This window comes from Chiloscyllium plagiosum, unplaced genomic scaffold (genome assembly GCF_037043375.1).
Source record: "Chiloscyllium plagiosum isolate Xiang-an unplaced genomic scaffold, Cpla_swu_hap1 HiC_scaffold_45, whole genome shotgun sequence".
NCBI classification, from domain to species: domain Eukaryota; kingdom Metazoa; phylum Chordata; class Chondrichthyes; order Orectolobiformes; family Hemiscylliidae; genus Chiloscyllium; species Chiloscyllium plagiosum.
In genome coordinates, this window is record NW_028270183.1 from 63696600 (window position 1) to 63702339 (window position 5740).

General features: G+C 44.1%; 1 non-coding gene across 1 annotated transcript; it reads left to right on the forward strand.

The window, feature by feature from the left end:
- The first annotated feature begins 5340 nt into the window (after window positions 1-5340).
- trnar-ucg (transfer RNA arginine (anticodon UCG)) lies at window positions 5341-5413 on the forward strand. Its single transcript has one exon. It is a non-coding gene; the product is annotated as a tRNA-Arg (tRNA).
- The last annotated feature ends 327 nt before the right edge of the window (window positions 5414-5740 follow it).

The following is a 5740-nucleotide window of genomic DNA, read 5'->3' on the forward strand; positions in this document are numbered from 1 at the left end:
CAAATTCCTTCACTCGGCTAATATTTTGGATGTACATCTCAATGAGCAATCGAGTTTTACATATGTTCTCACAGTAGTTACAACACAAGGAATAAACCAGTGCTACAGACGGTCCAAGCCCCTGAATCAGAAACAATCAATGCCCTACATACAACTACAAGAACATCTGCCCGTGGCGTATACGGGCTGGCTGAAGTTCATGATTGCAGCTCGCTAGTTGTCCGACTGTTTCTCCGATATAGTGTTTCGTGCAGTCCCTACGTGGAATCTTGACAACCACATTTGTCCTGCACAAGATGGGCATTGGATATTGTTTTCTGGTGAGCTTTCCCTCAGCGAGGTTTTGGTTTATGTGCTGTCCTAAATCCGTGTGTTCAGAGGAGTCTGGCTAACAGTTTCCAGAAATTTATTTTATTAAAGGGAAGCATGGTGTTTCAATTGCTTTATGGCATGTCCTAGTTGACAATTTAGTGTGCCAGACATCTGGGAATGCAGTTGTGGGATACATATTCTTGGCAAAGAGTTTGTGTGGCCGTCACTAATTGCCACGGCCAGCTTCCCGAGGAGCTATACGTACAGACAGAGAGCATCCTCGAGAGCAGCACAACAGTAATAGACCATGGCAATCAGAAGGCAGCCGGAGATTTTCTAGAAGCAGGGCACCCATCCATGGATTCCATCAATAAACACATTGATCAGGATCCAATCTGCAACACCAACAACTGGACCCAGCGGCACTGAAACTAAATCAATTCCAACCACCACAGCACAGTAGGCTTCACAACAGGCTCTGCAACCCTGAGGATGTTACCTAGAACTGTGAGGATCCCACTTCCCAGCACCGCAAAACATTCCAACAACATCTCCATGAAGCACACGAGCTTCGCATCTTTCTGCTCCAAAGCACTCCGATTTTTCACAGCGGAGAATTGTACACTGAACTTCCGCATGCAAGGTGAGGATGCCAAACCCAACACGATCAATAATGGCAGTGAGAACGAGGGCAACAATTTCCATTGTCATATGGACAGCCACAAACACTCTTTTTGAAAGGTACCTTTAAATATGAAAGTCTGTGCAGCAGTATAATCGGGGAACCAAGTAGCCTGCACTGGGTATTCATATTTCAGACAATTTCCTTTGTTCACCGTTTTCACTGAAAGTGAATGGATATTACTATTTCATTGCTGATATGAAACCAGATTCTGCATTGTATCTGCTCGTCGTTTTTGTTGTTGCAGTGGCGAAAATGTTGGCAACCGCGATGAGAAATGTTTTTTTTGTATTTCTCTCATTTCCTTCATTCCTGTCCTGGTGAAGGGGGCTGGTGATTGGTCCTCTCGATCAGATGGAAACATCAGCGCATTGTTGACCTAATTTCATCACGAGTGCAATTGGTAAACTTCATTGCTGTTCCGTTTTGTTTTATGTTTGTTGAGCACTTCCTGTGACTTGGCAATGCACTAATTCTCCAGTATGTCCTGAATTGCCTCGCTGCCGTTTCTCTGAGCAGTTCATGACATAATCGGCTTGCACTGCAGCAAAGGCAGCATGCATGCTTCGGTGTGTCTTCTGTTCCACATGAAAAGCTGTCAGTTTCTGGATTCGTTGGAGAGCTGAGGGGAGTAACATTATCCGTGCGGTATTATTCTTCACCCAAACCCTTTGATAGCAAAGTTGGGAAGGTGCTAAACGAATGGTCATTGACAGCAAAACCAGAAATATAGGCAAACGCGCTGACTGCGTAACAAACAGAGTGCATTTTTTTGCAAATGGTCCATTAAAACTGGTGTCAGCTGCGGGAGCACATCAAAGTTGCCGAGCACGGATAAAGACCCTACTATCGAACCGGTCCCTGCTGAACAGATAACCGAAATTAATTGAACCATATTTGCCAAAATGTGTTCCTTATCTCTCCGAACGCTTCCTGTCTAGAAACCCATTCGGATGCCATTGAATTTGCCTTAAATGTGGCAAATCATTCTGCACACACAAAAATGTCTGTGTGAACTCGCTGAGTTTCTGCATGACACCATGACCAAACTTTGGGCCAAAGTTGGAAACTGCGACTCGAATAGATGGCTCTCTGATTAGCCGCAATGCACAATGGGTGGAATGGCCTTTTCCCACTTTGTAAATCTTAGAAGACAAGTAGAAAATAATCTGCAACGAAAATGTTCAGATAGGGTGTTTTATTTACAACAAATACGATCGTATCGATCGCCTTGTCTTGTTATTTACTTGTGAGGATTCTGTGCTCTCAGCACCGTGGCCCAGATCGTGGAATGGTTTTATTGTTCAGCAAACATATCGGTGTACCAGTAATTCTGCCGATTTTCCGATGTGAGCAAGTCATTGTTTTTTCCCCAAAACATTATGAAGGCTGGAAATCTGAGACAAAAACGAAAATTGTTTGCGGAACTCAGCAAGACTGGCAACAGAAACGTCGACTTTCCTGCTTCTCGGATGCTGCCTGATCTGCTGTGCTTTTCCAGCATCACTCTGATCTAAAATCTGGTTTCCAGCATCAGCAGTGCTCACTTTTGCCTAGTTACTTCGGTGTCGCTGGTTCCCAATTCAAGAACTCCATCTCTCGCGGTTTCATGTCTGTACATCCATGCTGAGGAGTTGAGAAGTGAAGGAAAGTAACTCACCCCATCCATCTCTGGGGGAATTAGGGACTGAAAGTGAATCGTATCACATTGAAGTATATCTAGATGCGACTTAATCTCTGTATTTTATTGGGAACCATTTCTTTCATTGTAACCATCAGGAAAGACCCTTTCGTTTGCCACAAAAAGAAATGAATATGTCACTAACCTTTGTTTGCTTCAGGTCCAAAAATACTCAGATCAATAGCTCCCTTGCTGACCTCTGCTGGTCATGTTCGCAAAGAGGTCTAGCAAATTGCCAAGTGTGATTTTCCTGTTAATAAATAATTTTGACTCAGTTTGGCAGCAAATATCTTTTCCTACCTTTGTGCTTTTCTTTTTTTTACATTGGTGTCTCGCACCTTACAAATGACAGCAAAGGTATGAAAGGAGATGGAAGCATTCAGCTCATCAAGTCAGCGAGAGCTTTCAATGAGATCACGGCTGATTTGGTCAATGCTCAGGGCTGCTGAGCTGTCTGTAGTCATGGCCGAGTGGTTAAGGCGATAGATTAGAAATTCTTTGGGGTTTCCCCACGTAGGTTCGAATCCTACTGACTACGTTATGAATGCTTTCTTGCTGGAACAATTTTTGCTCAAAATTCAGAAAACCTATTGTGCAAACCAGGCCGGTAATTTGATTAGACTTGGGAAGCTCGAGTTTTTCATCAGAAATGTTCCATATTTAAAGCGTTATCTCTATTTCTCTTTCCAGATGCACTGCTCGACACATCGGGTTTCTGCTGTTGTTATTGAACGTCCTGAGCAGAAGTGCTGCTTTTCATTAGATTCCTTTAATCCCTGTCCTCTGTTCTCTGACTCGGGTCAGTGGCAACACTTCCTCCTGCTCGTCAAATTGCTCATTCCCCACCGCTCCCTCTCCCATCATTACAAACAACCGCAGGAAATCGCCACTTAACCATCTTTGTTCCAAAGAGAAACTCACCAACCTCGGGAATCTCTCCACCAAACGGGATTCTTATCCATGGACATGGTGCAAGCCAGAGGATTGTGAAGAGATACTGTGAAAATATTGTCAGTTGGCAGTTGGAAAAATGTTTAGGAAGCAAACCATATAATTTAGACTCCAGCTTTGGAAAGCTTGAGAAACTCTTTGGGAAATTGAATCAGAGGAGAATGAAGAAGCGTTAAATATCGGACCGAGTAGAGGACGCGACATTGACTCTGATGTTGTCGGGACAGGAACTGATCTGAGACATTGAAAGAATTCTCGTTCCCGTACGTGAGGAATACAAACTTCATCTGGACTCTGGGACAATGAAAAACTCTGGAACACTCAAGACAATATCCAAATATTGACTGGGAACACTACAGTACGAGTACTATAGAAGGGTCAGTTTTAGTCCAGTGTGTGCAGGAGGGCTTCCTGACACAGTATGTAGACATGCCTTCAAGAGACGAAGCCACTTTCGATTTAGTACTGGGTAACGAGCCTGGCCAGGTTTTAGATTCGGAAGTAGGTGAGCACTTTGGAGACAGCGATCACAATTCTCTCAGGTTTACTTTCGTGTTGGAAAGGGATAGGTGTAGTCCACGGAGCAAGAGTTTCAGCTCATGGAAGGGAAATTACGTTGCATTGAGGTAAGATTTAGGAAGCGTAGAATGGGGTAGGAAACTGCAGGGGGTGAGCACATTACAAATGTGGAGCTTATTCAAGGAAAAGCTCCTGTGTGTCCTAGATAAGTATGTACCTGTGAGGCAGGGAGGAAGAAAAAGAACGCGTGAGCCGTGGTTTACTAAGGAAGTGGAATCCCTGGTCAAGAAGAACAAGAAGTCTTATGTTAAGCAAAATGTGAAAACTCAGTTAGAGCGCTCGAGGGTTCCAACGATATCAGGAGAGACCTAAAAAGAGAGCTGAGAAGAGCCAGGAGGAGACGTGAGAAGTTGTTGGCAGATAGGTTCAGGGTTAAACCTAAGGCTTTCCATAGGTATGTCAGGAATAAAAGAATGACGAGAGTTAAATTTGAGACAATCAAGGATAATTGGGAAGTTGTGTGTGGAGTCAGAGGAGATAGGGGAAGCACTAAATAAATATTTTTCGACAGTGTTCGCCATAGAAAATGAAAATGTTGGGGAGGAAGGTACAGAGATACTTGCGTCTAGACTAGAAGAGATTGAGGTTCACAAGGAAGAGATATTCGAAATACTGCAGAGTGTGAAAATAGATAAGTCAGCTGGGCCGGATGGGATCTATCTGCTGTTGTTTAGCAAATGCACTGCAGGAAGGTACAAATCAAGCTGATGCAAACAACGGCTCGTTTTGAGCCGCTAATTTCAGTGAAGTGGCGGCGCCAATAAAAGGTGTCAGGCAAATCGTCTAATTCCACATCCAGAGCTCGAAATGACCAGAGGTTTCTCGCTGAGTTTCTGCAGAGTCTTGTTTGGACGACACCATGACACTTTTTCACTGGAATGGATCATGAAATCGCGTCGTGACTGTGAATAAAACGATGGAAAATTCCAGCAGAGAAGGTGGCGACCCTGAAGCAGGCAGCTGAGGACAAATGTTTCTCCTTTGCCAGTGAAAGGCACTGCTTCACAAATTGGAAACTTCGAAGTGAAGCAATGTTGGTGATTATCTTCGCTGCTTGTTCACCTTTTTAATTCTGATTCCGTGAAAGTCCATGGCATAACATATCGACATTCTGCCAAGTGCAAGCTTGTCTCTTGGGCCAGTGGCGTAATGGATAACGCGTCTGACTTCGGATCAGAAGATTGTAGGTTCGAGTCCTACCTGGCTCGAGGGGGAATGTTTCGCTTTAACCGTGTTATACGTTGACGCTCCCCTGTAAAGTTCTCTCGGGACATCGCCTCTGTGCTTCCGCATGGAAAGCTTGCATTTGTCCTATTATCCATTTCAAATTCCAGCTCTCCACAAGGGACACCTCCGTCAGTTTGGCGGTATCTTCTGGTGTGTCTCCCTCTGTGGGTGAAAATGAGCATGAGTTCCTCAAAAGAGTTTCAATTCGTTATACTTCTGTCCAATTATTGTGCCATGTTAGAAAATAGGATAACCTCATTGACATTTGACCTGAAACATTACAACACACGAGACTTTGGGCCAAAGTT